Source organism: Lonchura striata, chromosome 17 (assembly GCF_046129695.1).
Source record: "Lonchura striata isolate bLonStr1 chromosome 17, bLonStr1.mat, whole genome shotgun sequence".
Taxonomy (NCBI): domain Eukaryota; kingdom Metazoa; phylum Chordata; class Aves; order Passeriformes; family Estrildidae; genus Lonchura; species Lonchura striata.
In genome coordinates this window covers 1,903,283-1,920,063 of record NC_134619.1, presented here as the reverse complement: position 1 = coordinate 1,920,063, position 16,781 = coordinate 1,903,283, and the positions used below count along the sequence as shown (strand labels likewise).

Here is a 16,781-nt window from a genome sequence, read left to right as displayed (position 1 = left end):
AGGGATGCAGAAGGGAAAAATCCTGCTCCTGCTGTCTGCTCTTAGAACTTTACAGGGACCTTTTTTGAAATCCCAAGGTAAAATTTAGGAACAGTCCTGGGAGCCAGATCAGCAATCCATAATTCATTCTCATCAGTAAACTGTCACAACTAGGTGACGAAGGCATCTTCCCATTTTAGTGCTTTTCCCCCCTCTTCTGCTGCATCAATTCCATTTAATATTTCCTTCCTAACTGAACAGCTCCAGCAGGGAGCAGGTCCAATCTCCCAGACCTCCATGGGGCTGCAAACCTGTTGGTCAGAGTGCCCTGGCCACAAGCAGAAGGCCTGGGTTTGTGACCCCACAATTCTGATATCCTGGACCCTGGGCGGGGAGGGAAGGCTTTGAGAGCCTTTTCCCATGGCTGGCAAGGCTCAAAGCAAGGCCACGGTGCTGGATTTGTGCTGAGCCCAGGCCTGGCAGGGAATATCCCATGGCCTGGGAACACCACCAGGTGAAGACCCACAGGTCAGTTGTGAGCCCTGCTCGTGCTCATGGAGGTAATTTGGGCAGGAATATTCAATCCTGTCAAGCAAAAAACACTCACAAAATGTTTTGAACTAAAAATTTCAGCTTTCTAAGACATTTTCAGATCACAAACTGAGCAACCAAATGAATGCAGGCACTTCCCAGGATAATGCAGTATCTTGGCAGCATCTCACTGGTCTCAACTTTGCATTTAAGTATCAAAATACTGCTTAAATCCTTTAAGTACCTAAATCCTGTGCTGGATTTAATCTTGAAGGATTCATTTTTTATTTTAGACATGATTCTGAGTTGTGAGAAAAGACATCTCCAACATGCTGGAATCCCAGATTGGTAGTAGGAAAAGAGGGAGGTTTTGGGATAAGGCAACATGCTGGGTCAAATGCAGAGCAGAGCTGTAATACTCAGGGCAGAGGCACTTTAATTCTTATCTCTGTGCTGGTACACTGTATTTATGCTCTGTGAAACTTCAGGCAAGCTTCTCAATCTCTGCTTCAATCCCCATTTGTATAATAGGTGCCATGCTTAATTATTTTTTTGTTTTTCTAGACCATGCCCTCCTTTCTGATTGGGACTGCCTGGGTTTTTACCTGTGTCAGTGTCTGAGTTAACAGAGGTCAGTGCCACCACAGCAAAAGGGAAGGGAGGAATATAATCAAATACCCTTTAGACCCTCCCACCCTGAAGAGTCTCGTGTGGAAAGCACAGGAAGCACATCTGACCTGTCCCCACTCCTGCTCTCTTTTACTGGTTCATATCCAGAGATTTCCAGCAGGGAGCCATCACTGAGCTCTGCTCCAGGAAGTCTGGAGAAGCCACAGAGGGCTGGAGTTTTGTTTTTTGATGGAATTTTGATGCCTGTTTTGCTGACATGCTCGATACAGATGTTCAAGCCAGTCAGTCAGGATGTTGGCAATGCTGGCATGACAGTGGCATCGAGATGAATGGGTCCAGCCAGGGCAATATGCAAGGATCATCACAGGGACTCCAGATATGGGATGGAAGACTTGGGAAACATCTGCTTCTTTCACTTTTTGGTGATTTCTTTGATAAAAGCCATCTGGAATTACACACCCACAGAGGAAGAGAGCATGGGAATGGGGGAGAACTTTTACCTCAGGGAGAAGGGGCACAAGGAAGGCAGCTCCGTGCCATGGGCTTCACTTGTCATTAACCTCAAATGAGGCCCAGAATATAACCCAAATTTCTCATTTACTTTCAAGTAGTCAGAGTCAGACCTTTGGGTCTCTGACACAGAATGAATGGAACAATGAAGGGAAAGCTTGTACTGATTCCAGTGGAGATGGAAGACTGCTAAGTGTGTCACAACAAGAGTCCATGCAACCAAGTGAAAATTCATTCTGCCCAGCATTAAATCTTCACCTTGTGCTGGATTTAGTGAACCAATTCTCCCCAGTTAGCAGGATATTAGCAATATCCTAAATGGAAATTACCTCCAATAAAAACCAGCATTAACTGCAGCTCCACATCCAGATCCCAGCAGTCACAACAAGGATTTCTTTCCCTTCCCCCTGCTCCCCACAGACACATTCACACAATGCCTCCCAAACTCCCCAAGCCCATCTAACAGTGATTTCCAGGAGGAATTGCCACCCAAAAGGATCCCACACCAGCCCTTGTTGAGCTCTTGTGCTACCCTGGATTCACTTGAACACCTGATACCAACCACGTGCAGGCAGACACATGGGATTTCCAGTTTAGGCTTCTCCTACCCAAAATCATCAGGTGTTTCATCTTCAGCAGTGGCTGGGGTGGCTCCTCAAACCACCACACATCTGCCCATTGCTGTTTCTTGCCTTGTCCTCTCTCTGCTCCTGCTCTGCTGCATTATTTAAACTGCAGACAGGCTGCTGTGCCCACACAGAGTGCCTCTGCCTCCAGTGAGGAATCTGCTCCTGCTCAGGGCTGGTGACAATCTGTAACCTCCTGGTGACAGAGGCTGTATCTTGTTCTGTATTTATTCTGTGCCTTGCACCAGGAGGTCTCAATCCCCACTGGATGCTGTTTAATCCCAGGAATAACTCAGATAGGAAGGAAATTGCAGTGCAGTGATGGGACAGAGGAACTGCTGGGGACATTTTTAGTCAGGGTGTAGTTTAGAAATAAAACCAGGGTGACAGAAAAGCAGCTGTTGCAATAGAGGACCTGCCTCCTAATAGGGAATGATTCTCACTTTTCTGTAGTGCTGGCACAAAGCTCTTGGGGTGTGTTTTGGTTTTATGGCTGTACCTGGGGACAGCCAGGCTGGTGACACAAACAGTTTCATGTCTAACCACCTGGGAGATCATCAGCAATTAGTAAGAAAACTCAGAGCTGCTCTGTGCTTATAATGAGTGGTTTTCTGGTAGAAAGCATCACCACACAAAATTGCAATATTTCCTTTTTAATTTTGGCAGCGAGTTTGCAGCTCTGTTTTGTGATATTTTTTTCCCTGCATGGGCATGGACTCTAATTCCCTGAACAACCACCATGAAACCCACATACACATCAGATGGATCAGTGTTTGCCAATCAATTGCAGTACTTGGTGCAATGTCACTGCTTAGATGGAATATTTCTCCTTCAAATTTCCAGATAAATTCTACCAAACAGAATAAATGTTGCCCTTGATTTCTTTCTTCCTATTCCATAGAGATCAACTGAGGATACAATTTCTTAACATCCTTAATTTCATTCTGCTGCTTGAGGTCTCCTGGAGTCACTTTGTAATATAAACCTCAAATTTTATTAGCGTGATAGAGTCAACCTCAAGTAAGCTGTGAATCCGGAGAGTTGACTAACAGTGCTCTCAAAACCTGAATTTTAATTTTAAAAGCTTTTTGTGTTCCTGATTTTGGATGAGTGAACGGTAAATTGAAGAAGATCACGCAGCATCTCTCCTGTAACAGAGGTCTGAAAACACACTGGGGATATGGAGGGAGCAAGTGACATTTGAAAAAAAGAGATGTCACTTCAATTGAAGGTTTATTTGAGCCCATCAGCAAGTCTTCCTTTATTTGTTATAACAGCACAAACGGAGCCCAATGCAGCCTGAAAAGCAGATTCCACTCTATTCTGCAAGCAAGAAACCAAAATAACAACAAAACCACATCGGAGCAGCTTTTCTCCCATGGTCATTGTTCCAAGCAATAAGACTAGCACTCAGATGTCTAACCACATGGCTGTTCTCCTAATTAGCTGGGATCACAAAATTGTGTCTGAAAAAGCAGAAACCATATTTAAAAATAGGCCTCCAAGGCCAGATTTTCAGAGCTTCAGCTTCCAATCCAACACCTACGTGAAAAAGGCAGATTTTCAGCAGAAACTCCCAAACTCCTCCTGTTCCCAGGAGATGGAACCCCAGTAAAGCACATCTGAAAAACTTCCCACTTCATTTGTTCCCTCAGTGCTGAAATCCACTCACTCCTGAGGCTCCAATGTGGGAAATGCTGGTTTTTTAAAAAACCTGCCCCCATTTAAGACTCAAAAATGCTCCTTTGTGAGAGGCGGGGGCTGGAAGATTTGTGTTTCTCCATGAATTGGTGGGGTTTTGTGCTTTATCTTTGCAATCCATAAAACTGGAACAATGCATTGTCTGAAACACACTTTCTTCAAAAATGCAGTCCAGATGAAAGCTGAAATTTGTGTACATTTATCCAAACACAGAGACAATGTCTGTGTGTGTGTCTACACATCTCCATGCAGGCAAATTGAACGTGCCAAAATCTCCACACAGAAGCACACACGTCCCACGGCAGCTGAAGCCGATGGAGGCACAATTCATCTTTTGGACCAGCAATTTCAACTGCAAAACTCATTTGATGCAGGAAAGCAAAAACAAACAAACAAACAAAACCCCTTCTCATCATGGAACTTTTAAAAAATATTTCCCTCGAGCAAAATGGCTGTTTCCCCTCCCACATAAACTGGCAGCCAAGTCAGGAACAGCGCTGAAGACTTCCCATGCTTGCAGAATCAGATATAAAATTTGCAGGAAGGCTGGCACTTATTTTCTCACAACAGTTTGTTCTTCACATATTTCACAACTTTTAAGTTCCTTAATGTAAATTGGAGTCATACATTTTGCCTCCATGTGTTTTATTGACTCTGATCTCCATATTAACACCGGGGAAGAGCTGGGTGCTGAATTCAGCAAGCTGGCCACAGTTCTGCCCAGGTAGTTCCCCTCTTTCTCCCAGAACACCCCCAGGTTTCCCTGGGGGACTGGAGTAACAGGGGCAGCTCCGTGGAAACCCAGGGCTGATGCAGCAGCCAGGGGATGGTTGGGACTAGAGGACATCTAAAGGTTTGTTCTGACTTTGGGCAGCTGCAGGTCCTGTCGCTGTTGTGCTTAATTCTCCCTGCAGCCACTGCCCAAATCCTGCTGGGAGGCTGCAGGTCCCTGCCCAAGAGGTGCCTCTCCTCTGTCCCTGCCTGGAGGAATTGAGAAACCAGACTTAAAGGGACCAGAAATCTGTTCCTTGGACAGAGCTGAGCTCAGCTGGCTTCTCCTCCTTCCCTCCACATCCCCAGATGCTCTTCAAACACAACTTTGTGCCACTTATCCCCAGCAGGTTCCAAGGAGCACAGGGTGGGCATCCCCTTCACGGGTTCACTGCACTGAAAGGGTGATCCAGGGGCCACTGGTCACATGGAAAAGTGCATTAGGCTGCAATCAGATCCTGCTGGATTTCTCAAGAGATGCTCCTCAGTGTGAACAAAAGGCTGGCCCAGCATGAGGTGCTGAAAGCCCTGGAAAAGCCAGGAGTTGGAAGGAGCCCATCTGCATCCTGCTCCCCTGACCACAGCATCTCTTTTATAGCTGTAGCAATCTGAGGTGATTGGTCCTTGGGATTTTGGGGAGGGCCCTTTGGATTTAGAAAGAATTAGAAGAACATCTGAAATGATTTCCCTAATCAAGTTTCTGTTCCCTTCATGTTCAAATACTGCTTAAAGTAATTGAATTTCCCATCATGCTAACAATTTCTGTCAATATTTCCCCCACTAACGAACATCAGGTGGATGTGTCTTTTTTCCATCACAAATTTCATTACTTGGTCCAGAGATCAGGGTCTGCTTCTTTTTTCAGAAGGTTGTCTGTGGTTCAGTTTGATCAAGAACAATATTGATTGTGACAACCTCGCATATTCCAAAAAGGGCTCTAAACCCATATAACACTTTAACTGCCAAAAATGCTTTTTCAATTTTTCTTTCTTAAACAAACTCACTTGGACCAAACCATCACATTTCATTTTTCTCTCCCTCCTGTGTAAGCTCTTGCTCGGAGTTACATTTCTCTGTGTCTGAGCGACGGATGTGAATCAAGAGTCCCAATTTGGGTTCTGTTCCTACAACACAAACAGTGATGTTCTTATTGGGGCTAACAGGGCACATGTGGGTCTGCAGTGATCCAGAACTTTCCTCAGGTTTTAGATTCCTTGGATTTAAACAATTCCTGACCAAAACTGGCCAATTGCTTGTGCACATGATTTTTACAGGAATAATCTGCCCAGACCAACACCTACCTGTATATTTGGGCATTTTTAGGGCACATTATTGCACTACCTTCTTCTGCAGTTGATTTTCACTATCAGCAATTTAGATGAATGTAAAAGCAAATTTAAATCTAAGATCTGCCAGTGCATTTCTGAAAATGTTAACATATTTTTCTGAATGTATTATGAGACAGTGAAAAAAAAGACATTACAGAAAAGCCAAAATTCCAGTGTGTGTAATGCACATCTGTAATTTGCTGGATTCATCAGGAAGCCAGGTCAGCAATTGCCTTTTTCCATGGAATCTCAGCACAATATGAAATTTTGCCATTAATATTTCTTTATCCTCTACCTGATTACAAGGTAAAGGTGTTCTTATTTACACTTAGTAGCTGGATATAATTTGTATGTCTGGAATCTTACTTCAAGGAGTAAATTTGATATTTTAATATTATCGTGCTTTAAAGCGTAAGGATGTACACTGGGTTATCAAACATATCCCTGAGGGATACTGAAAGGTAGCAAGCAGAGGAGGAGCATTCATGAGTTTTAGTAGGATTCATTAAAAGAATGCTAAACTCTGCAGATTTTATCTCCCTCTATTCCCAGTGTGAGTAAAATCTCTGCTCATTGTTTCCACTAAGGGATGGGAATTGGCTGTTGGATGTCCTTGAAAGCAGTTGGTTCCTGTAAACACCACCAACAAACAACAGATACTCACAAAAACTTTTTATCATTAAATTGCTGTCTGCAATCACAGCAATATAATCTCCATGCAAAATGTGCCTCATTTTGGTCTCACTTAAATTTCAGGCTGCTTTGCTGAAATATTTTCCAGCTCTTTTGCTTTATGCAACAGGAGGAAGAATAAAACAAGATCAGGCCCAATTTGAAGCCAACCTTGTGTCTGCAAAATTGACTCTCTCAAAACAGGCAGCTGCACAGCTCTGCACAAAACTGGGTCGATCTTATTCATTCAGAATTATATTTTTTTGCATTTTTCATTTATTTTTCATCAAAAGCCCAGGCCCATGGAAATAATAGCAAAGAAAAAATGCTGCATTCAGTTCTGCAAAGAAAAAATTACAAATTTCATATTTGGCCTGACTTTAGTCATTAAATCACTAGTTAATTTTTTGTCTGATTATTTAAATATATTTCCACTGTTGTGGTTCCAGCAATTTTAGTATTTCCACACTCTTAAACTTTCTCTTTATACTTTCAGACATGGTTACAGAGTTTATCCTATTGATTTCTAAAATGAGTAAACTGTATCACAGATTAACTGAAAAATACAAGAAAAATAAAATATTTCGGAAAAAAAAATACAAAAAACCAAAATACAGAGGCAGTTCCCTCAGGAGACTCAAAAAAAAAAAAAAAATTAGAAACATAATTTAGAAACTGCAGAAAACTGACCAAAAAAAAGCTTCTGAAAAAATCTGAAGTTGAGGATAAAAGTTGACTGAACCTACACCATTCCTTAAACAAATGTTGTCATTTTGCTGGTGGAAGAGATAGAACGTGCTAGAGAAATAACCAATCACTGCAATGCCACTTTGTCACCTCCATTAACATTTCTGCCTGTCCCAGTCCCTGTGAGCTCACATCCTCCCCGAGGAGGCACAGGAAATTCCTCCATAGAGTAATTCAGAGAGCAGAGAATTTCTTTTTTCCCCTTCCCAGGGCTTCTTCTCTGCTGCCAATTCCCTGCACTCCTGTACCTGTGTGCCAGGGATGCCCCACGGAGCCCCTGACCCTGCACCATTCCAAACGTGCTCAGTACTTTTGGGAGCATGGCAAACTCACATTGTGTTCAAACCCTGGGTTTTAATCTTAAAAACCAGTGAGAGTCTCTCTTTGTTGTGAATCCAACAGGCTTTGCATCAGATCTAAAACAAACCAGAAATACTCTCTGTTTTCCTTTTTATCCTAAAAGTCATGGGCCTCTTTGAATCCCAGGACTTTATATCAGCTTTCCAAAGTTGCCAGAAGGGTTTAAAATTTTAGAGATGAGCAGAAAGGTTTAATTTCACATCTACACGAGACACAAAAACTACCAGAGGTACAATCTACAGATGAAATATAAAAAAAATACCCATTTTTCTATGATTGAAAGAGCTGCTTATTTCCATTATATCTTAATATTTTATTCCCCAACTTGCTGGAAAGTGTCAGATGGATGAATGCCTATGAAGTCAGACCTCAGGACACTGGTATTCTACCACAGGTTGGCTCGTGTGAGAATAACCCTGGTGCCATGGGTTGCACCAGCCTTGCACAGACCCCCTTCTCCAGGAGGGATTTTGCCACACTGGGAACAAACCCTGCCTTTACAGCTCCACTTCTTCCAAGTGATATTTCCCTCATCCTTGCTTTGTAGCTCCCAGTGACAAGGACGGAATTTTGATGAGGAGAACGAGCTCTCACAAAGTTTATTTGTAATTTTGACACAAAAAAAAACCAACCAAAAACTCAAGGAATTATGTGTTATCACTTAAAACGGGAAATTAGCAGCAAATGGAGATCTCTTAAAGTCCCTAAAGTTGAGAAGACATCCTTTGTGTCATGGAGTACATGCTCAGTGCAATCAGCACGTTCTACACAGGTAATTACTTTTACTACTAATGGTGCCTCCCACTCAGATAAGATGTTCCAACACTACTTAATCACAAAGCTTCATTATTGCTCCACCACCTACTGGGTAAAACAATTCACATGCTCTATTCAGAGACTCTCACAAATGAGAAAAATTTATGAATATGCGAGCGAAACAGCACAGAGTCTACAGAGGAGGCACCACCCTGAATAAAATTGTAAAAGACCGTAGAAAGTTTGGAACATCTGCAGCTCTTTTTTTCCTTTCCCCAAAATACTCAAGAAGAAGAAGAAGATTTACAAAAGCAAGAGAAAAACCATCCCTTATGGTGAATTGAGACCCTGAAAGTGTTTCTGGGTTCTTCTGTTGAAGCTTCTGAAATTTCCTTGAGCCAGAACACAATGTGCAAAAATAACTGCATTCATTGCAGTTTCATGTTTTATTTTTGGTATTATTTTTCATTCTTTCATACTAACAGCATGCTACAAATTGTTTTACCACTCAGTGCATCAAGAACTGACACAGAAAACAAGAACTAGGGAATAAAGCCTCCCTCTTTGTAGGGTTTATAGACTCTTCTACACGGGTTCAAATGAAGAGCAGTGGTCTAGCTGAGGGATGTTTGATGCAGAGTGTCCTGCACAGGGGAAGGATTTTTAGGAGGTCTCAACAAAACAAAGCCAGTGCAAATCACTTTGGAAATTACCTCAAAAAGACACATAGTGTCTTTATTTTCCATGGATGTAAAAGACAAGTAGGTGGTGTTGTCCATTAAGAGAAAAAATTTGGCCAGTGAGGGCTGAATGCAGCCCTGGAGACAGAGTGTAAGACTGGGAGCCCTTGACTTGTACCTCAGGAAATTCCTTCCAACAGTTCCTACACATCCCAAGTGCTCCACCTGAGTCACATCTGTGCTACACCAAGCAGTGGACAGGCAGGAATTTACAAAGGCAGAAGCTGTGCCTAGTAGCTGTCTTCCTATGTTTCCAAAACTATGGCAAAACTGAAAGAACCCAAATAATTCCCAGTTCCCAGATCACCTCCTGATTGTCCCAGAAGAAGCTTGGCAAGAAAGGGATTTTCTCCCAGCACGCAAGAACAATCTCACAGAAGGATGGGAGTTCTCAGTCATCAATGGGAAGTCCAATCCTTTTGCAGCAAATTAAGGTGCTCTAATGACTCCTGAGCATGCTGAAATGTGGAAGTCTGCATTTCCAGGAAGGCCAGCAAAACTCACAGCTGCATCTTCATTCCTGAGGAATATTAAGTCACTATAAGGAAAGGCTTATTTTGTGAGGTAGTGAGCTGCCCATGGGAAAAGCCATCGCATTTACATTGTTTACATTGCTGGGAGTCCCAGTAAAACAGTGGGAAGACGTCTAACAGGGACAATGGGATTTCACAAGCATTTTGCCTTTTTGTTCTCTTAAAGTAGCATCTTTTCCTTGTGGATGGAAGAAACAGGGCAGAATTTCTATTTATTTTGGTGAAAGATTAACATGTTAGTTCAGTGTCATGGTTCTGGGCTACCTGGCTGGGTGAATCTGAGTGCTGGATGGCCAGCAGGGCAGGAATGCTCCCAGCTCCCACCCCAACTGACCACTACTGCAAACATTTCTTGCAGCTCTCTGTGTGGCCCTGTTGCACTAAGAAATGTATAAACATTTTTATTGACTCAGCCAGGAAGAACAATCTGGCTCTGAGACCAGCAGTGAAGCAGGATTAACCAGCCTCCTCCAAAACTTCTGATTTATGTTCGCCATTGAAATCTTTTATTTTGGTTATTAGCAGATGGATGGAGTTTTAATTTATTCACTTCATAGCACATCCGAATAACACAAGTTGCAGAGACAGCACCTGTTCAACAGTTCATGGTTAATGAAGGAAGAGGGATAGAAGTGTGTACACACATGCAGGATGGTTCCTAAAATCAGGCAATATTCCTGTGGGGACAGGAGTCTCTCTGATGAAAAAACAGAAAATTGGGGGCTGCATAGCCCCAGGTTTTGTAAGGAAGAATGGAAGGGGTCACTGTGCATTAACATTGAAAGCAAAAGTGGGAATGTATAGAACTTTTACCTTGAAGAGTTATGAATAAATTAATAAAGGTAATGTAGATTAAAGAGAGGATTAAACAGAGTTTATTGTCCATAAATATTGGCAGCAGTTAATGGTCAAATGAGTAAAGCAGTAAATTTTAGCGTTTTTCACCTTTCTTCTTTCAAATTAAAAATTAAGAAAGTAGATGTTATTATCATTTAAGACGACTAAACAATGAGATCCATTTCTAACTGAGACGTTGCTGTGAATTCACCTTTTGGGGTCTGCAAGCTCACAGGTCTCATATTCAGAGCTGGCTGTGAGCTTGTACCAAGAGATGGTAACTTACTGGTTAGGAAATTAAAGGAAATTTTTAAGCATGTGAATGTGGAGAGAAAAATAATTTAAGAAATCAAATATCCACGTGCCTTTTTGGAAAAATAAATGTATGCATTTGCTTTTTGCTAATCAAATGGAAAATTGTTTTGTTTTAATGGTTTTGAAACTTCCCCATCCCTCGAGCAAACAGTACCCATTACTTTAAACACCTCAGTGTCTAGTAATTGTTCACAAATGTGTCAGGCTACCAGTAATTTAAGTCCTGTCAGGAATAAATCTCAGACACTCACTTCTTCCAGTCAGTGACTTGAAAAAAACCCGCCCACATGTCAGTTAGAGGGAGCTGCGTGCGGTGGCTTTGTTCTAGGCTGTGTAAACAGAAAGAGCTTCCTCCTCGCTAACAACTGTTTTCTAAACCCTATATAAATGTTTATGTGAACTATCCTACAACAGCATCTAAGGCAATAAAAAGCAGGCACGTAAAAAACAATCTGTGTTGTGCTCGTTGGCAATAAATGTACAGCCAGTGGAGGCTGTAGATCCAGTTGTGAATTATTTTCTCGCAGAGGTCTGACCTCAAAACATTTAAATGTTAGACTGTAAATCAAAATGATATACTTGCGCTATCTACAGATTATTCCCCAGTTTCTGAGTTCTGCTAAATACGTGAGTCTGAAAATACTTGCACATTAATATGTAAATAAGCACTCAGGTAGAGGTATATTCCAGGGAAATAGAGGGGAAAGTCAAACAATCAAAATATATGAGTGGGCATATTTTCTCCCCTATGTTATTGTTCTCTGCAAGCCACTGGGGAGTAGCCACAACCTGATGTATGACTGATGCAGCATAAGGAACAAAAAATTTAAAAAGACCAAACAAGGTAAAACCTGGAAAGTGTACGGTCATGAAGTGACATGTTCGCCTGAATGACACACTCACAGTCACTAAGTCTGAAATTAAGCACTCAAAGCCCTCATTCAGCCATTCTGGAAGAGCTCCAGATGTCTAAGTTTCCATCAATGAATTGTGCTAAGCACCAGGACTACTTCTTGCCCTTGTGTTGCAGTTTTGGTCCATATTGTGAAAAGACACACAAGGTGAGTGTTGAATGTAAAGGTGTCTGAGTAAAGGTGTCTACATGGCCTCAGTCCATAGGGGTGTTTGGAGAGGACCTCATGGACTCAGGGCTGCAGCCACCTCTGCCCCAGGCAGGAGCTCCCCACTTAGTGTGTTGTATTTGCTTTCAGTGCAGGAGACCCGAGTTCAGAGCCCTCCATGCATTTCGAGTGGGGATTTGGGGAATTTTAACTCCTCTCACAGCATCCTCCAGATGCTGCCCTCCCTCCCCACCAAGGTGAGTATCCTCCAGCTTTTCCCACTGAAACTGCTCCACTTTGTCTCCACATTTGAATATTCGTTAGGAGAGAAATTGGAAGGGGACGCTCCCACATTCTGGAGCAGCAGCCCAGCCAGCAGCCCTAATCTGTCTGTCTATCTGCTTTCACCCCCTCTTTAATATCTCTCTATGCAAAGCAGAATGGTTTGGTGGTTACTCTGCTCTCCTGGGAGGTGGGAAAACTGGCTTCCAATCCAGTTAGGCAGAGGATGGTTCCATGCTGCAGAGCAAAGCTGCTGGCAGGATAGGGTGGGTTGGCGCCAGGCAGGGATACCTGGATGGGAACCCCAGCCAGACGTGCTTGAGCAGGCCAGAGGGCTTGGGTCTCTCTCTGCTGGCTGCTTTGGATGTCTGGTTGAGACTCCTGGAATTTCCCCTTTGCTTTGAGACCTCTGCATTCCCAAATATTAACCTGGTTGGGCTACAAGACTGATGCAGCCAAAACCTTCACTGAGACCTGAGGGAGTTTTGCTGAGTTGCACTTGAAATCCTTCATGTGTGCCACAAAACCCCTCTCAGTCCCCTGAGCTGGACTTTGTAAGGCACAGGCTGAGATCCCCCTGAAATTTCCTGGTGACTGTTTTACAGATAAGGGTTAGTCAAACAATCTGGGAATAAATCTGGAAGAGCTTTAATAACTGGTACAAAGCAAGGGAAATGGCAATGACTTCTCAAACTGAAGCTTCCTATATCTAAAAATGTTTGTCCATGCCAGCATACGTCTTATAGAGCTGAGGCCTGAGCTTCCCAGCTTGAGAAATGCTCTGAATTCAAGTGTATAGGAGCTTTTTGGAGGAGGGAATGCAGGATCTGGCCCTAACCTTTCAGCCAGAATGACTCACCCTCCATTGTGCTCCATTTCTTTCTGGTGGATCATATTATATTGTCGGATGAAAGGAATATGATGTTTGGCAGAGGGAAAAATACAGACAAACAGGGAGAGCAGATGAGGTGCTGCAGTTTAAATTGTGCATTTCAGTTTTTATGTATCATAACTGTATGCAAGGATGCCCTGGAGCTACAATACGAGAAGAGCACTTTAAGAGGAACCAGCATAAAGAAACAAATAGCAATAAATGACATAAGTGTAGCACCTACTTATCTTGCAGAGATGGAGGAGACTGGAAACAGTACAAACACTACTGGGCTCTACAAAGTGGATTTTGAAACCTAAGCATGCACACACTTAGGAGATGTATTTATGAGATAGATGCAAGGCTGGAGTAGAAATATATTCATATGTATTTCTGTAATAACAAGAGAGAATGGGAGGGACACAGGAAATAAATATTAAGGGAAAAGTTCAATTGAGAATTTTTGCTTGAATTTTCACAAATATCCAAGCAAGCTGGAAGCTGCCCCCTAATTTTATTCTTTTCTGTATTATCTCTAGGCAATGTCTCGACCATCCTTCTGTTAATGTTTCTACCACTTGCTCCCAGCTGCAATAATTTTGTGTTTCTGGGAGTGGGACCTATGAGCAAAGGAAAAAGCTGGGGGAAGGGGAGTTGCTGGAGATCACAGGGTACAAAATAAACCCTGCATTTTGAGTTTGAGCCTTAATTGCACCAGTATATTTAGGATAATTTGAGACTGCTTTCCTCTCATGGGTTTGAGTTACAGGAGAAGCTTAATGGAGAAGGAAAATAATGGAGATGGAGCTGCAGCCTCCACATGCCATGAAGGAGGAGGAAAGGCTGTGAAGCCATCCCTCCCCTGAGCTGTGCAGAAAGCCACGGAGGGTGTCCCACACTGTGGAACTGTTGGAATTTGAGGTATTGATGATTTTGAGATTGTAAAAAGTCTCTGTCTTTTTGCTTTGTTTCTAAAGAAGAAGTTATAATTTGTTTGTGTTGGTTTTTAAGGTTGTTTATTCTTACTTATTCATAACATGTTCTGCTGCCCTGCTGCAGGTTTGTCTTGTAGGGAAGTGTGTGGGGCTCTGCCCCTCAGTGGGATGTTACAAACATTAAATACCAGAAACTATGTGTGCTATATTTATAATAATGTGTTAATATCTATTATCTATGTTGAACAGTGTGTTTTTAGTTTAAACAGAAAAATGCCAACACTACAGTGAAACATGGAGGGCATGAAGAAGGAGAAAAAGGACAAGACACACCCAATTTCCTCCATCTTGTCCCCCTTTGGACTTTTAATTTAGAATTTTAAAATTTTACTTTTGTACCTGTGTTAGACTTAATTATTACTTATATCAAACACTCAGGGTTTGTAATTCATGCTGTAAGATTGAAAACTCTTTTCCATGGCCAGAGATCACAGACAGTGTCTCTGGGGCTCTGTCCAGGGGGGTTCCTGACCCTGCCAGGGTCCCAGACCTGCCAGGGCAGCCAGAGGGATGCCCTGGGTTCCCACATCGGAATGATCCTGAACAGCTCAGCACAGGAGATGTAAAATTCCTGCTGGGCAGAATCAGCTTTGGACATTCCCAAGAGTGCAGGGCTGGGTGCTGCACACTCACCTGGAGCTGGACAATAAATCCTCCAGAGAGGAGGAAAATCTGCCAAGTTTAACTACTCAGCTCCGCATGCAAAATGCTTTAAAGAAAGTTTCGTCTATTTGGGTTTTTTCTTTTTCCAGTGAAATGAATGATGTTTTCTCAAGGAAAACCAATTTGTCAGTGAGCAAAAATATTCTGTGTGGATGGGCCTGTAACCCCTTTAATTCCCAGCCCTTGAGGGGTGAAACCTTTGCTAAATCTCTCCGTTTGCCCCATGCCTGAGCTGACAAACAGCACAAGGCGAGCTGTGCTCAGCCTAGGTGAGATTAGATAAGGGATTTGTGCCTCTGCGAGGGGCTCTGCTCGTGTTTGCCTTGGTGTGGAAAGCACGGCCTGCACTGAATGACGCCTGATGATGATTAATGTATTATTCTGCAGAGCATTAGGGTTCCTTTTCATTTGGACTGCATTGTTAGGAGTAAAATGTGATAAAATGGCTGTAACTGTTTTCCACCCTACTTTCCACCTCCCCCTAGGACTGATAAAAATAGCACTGGAAAAATTATTGAAAAGGAGAGAGAAAAAAGGACCCTATTTTCTGCTAATGTAAGTGGGTCTAGCTCCCCTGAATTTAATGAAGCTTCATTCATTTCTAGCTGAAAACAAATTTTAATAAACATTTATTTTACCTTTTTTTTTTTTTTTTTTAGGAGTTGAAAATATGAAGAATTCAAATTTTATGTAAGCCAAAGCTGGAATCTCAGCCTGGATATTTTAAAACACTGAAGCAATCTTAGTAAATAACTTTCAGAAATGCAGTAAAAAAATTGGTAAAAACAAAAAAGTGTTGGGAAAATATATTTTGGTCAAGGCATCTGATAACCAGCTTTGTGTGTGAAGGAAAAATGTTATTAAAATATTAAAAATTCTGTTTCTGAAAACAAGAGCAATCATGCTTTCTCATGCAAAAAGAAAAAGTAAGTTTTAGATTTTTCTTATTTTCCATGCATAATAAATATATTTTCCTCTTCCTTTAAAACACCAAGATCCTTATCTACAAATGGGCAAGAAGGCTCTATATTCACGAATAAAATTCTCAGAAATTCCAAGTTTATTAGAACTTTCCTTATGTGCATCTGTCTTTCCTCTCCTAAAGTTGTTATTACATTTTTTATCATCAAACACTGTCCATGTTGCCAGCTCCTCTCCTTAAGTGCTCTAAAGTTTAGAGAACAAAGAAGATCAGAGTTAATCCTATCAGAAATTTTATCTGAAATCATTCAGATAAGCTGGAATTTGTTTGAGCTTTGCTTGGAGCAAGTGACTGAGCTTCAGATACAGTAATTTGCTGTGTTTCCATTTAAAGCAACTGATGCTTCCCACTTCTAATACACAGGAACATAAAATCCATGTCAGTTGTTTATCTCTGAGGACTGTGAAGTTAGGGGGCTGCTGGAGTTTGATTTTTAGGCCAGTTAGGCAGGGCTTTGAATGCACAGCAACCACAATTGCACATCCATGTCAGGGTGCTGGATGTGTCGATGGGTAACTCCACATTTTTGCAGAAAAATTCTGTTTTCTTTGCACCTGCAGTTCTGGACACAACTCCAGAAGAGAGCTCCATGAGTGATGGATGGAAGCTGTTCAAACATCCGAGCTCTGTGTTTACAGAAGAAGTTACAACTGGTTTTTACATCTGCTTTTTCCCTGTTTCCTACACAAGGAATACCCTGGGAATAGATGCCCACAGAGGCACTAGGGCAGCAGAATGAGGTCCTGGAAGGTGCTGCTGCTGTTCAGGTGCACTGCTGATGTCACAGATGCTGCTGGAGGAGCCCAGCTCCTGCCTCCAGCCTCACCAGGCTGAGCAGGAGCCAGGAATAGCAGCCAGGATTTCCTGCCTTTCAGCCCAGCTCTGCTGCCC

The 16,781-nt window shown here is 42.3% G+C and overlaps 1 protein-coding gene across 1 annotated transcript in view; it reads right to left on the bottom strand.

The window, feature by feature from the left end:
* Nucleotides 1-16,781, bottom strand: part of TSHZ2 (teashirt zinc finger homeobox 2) — a 136,899-nt gene that overhangs the window by 80,509 nt on the left and 39,609 nt on the right. The gene's annotated exons all lie outside the window — the stretch shown is intronic.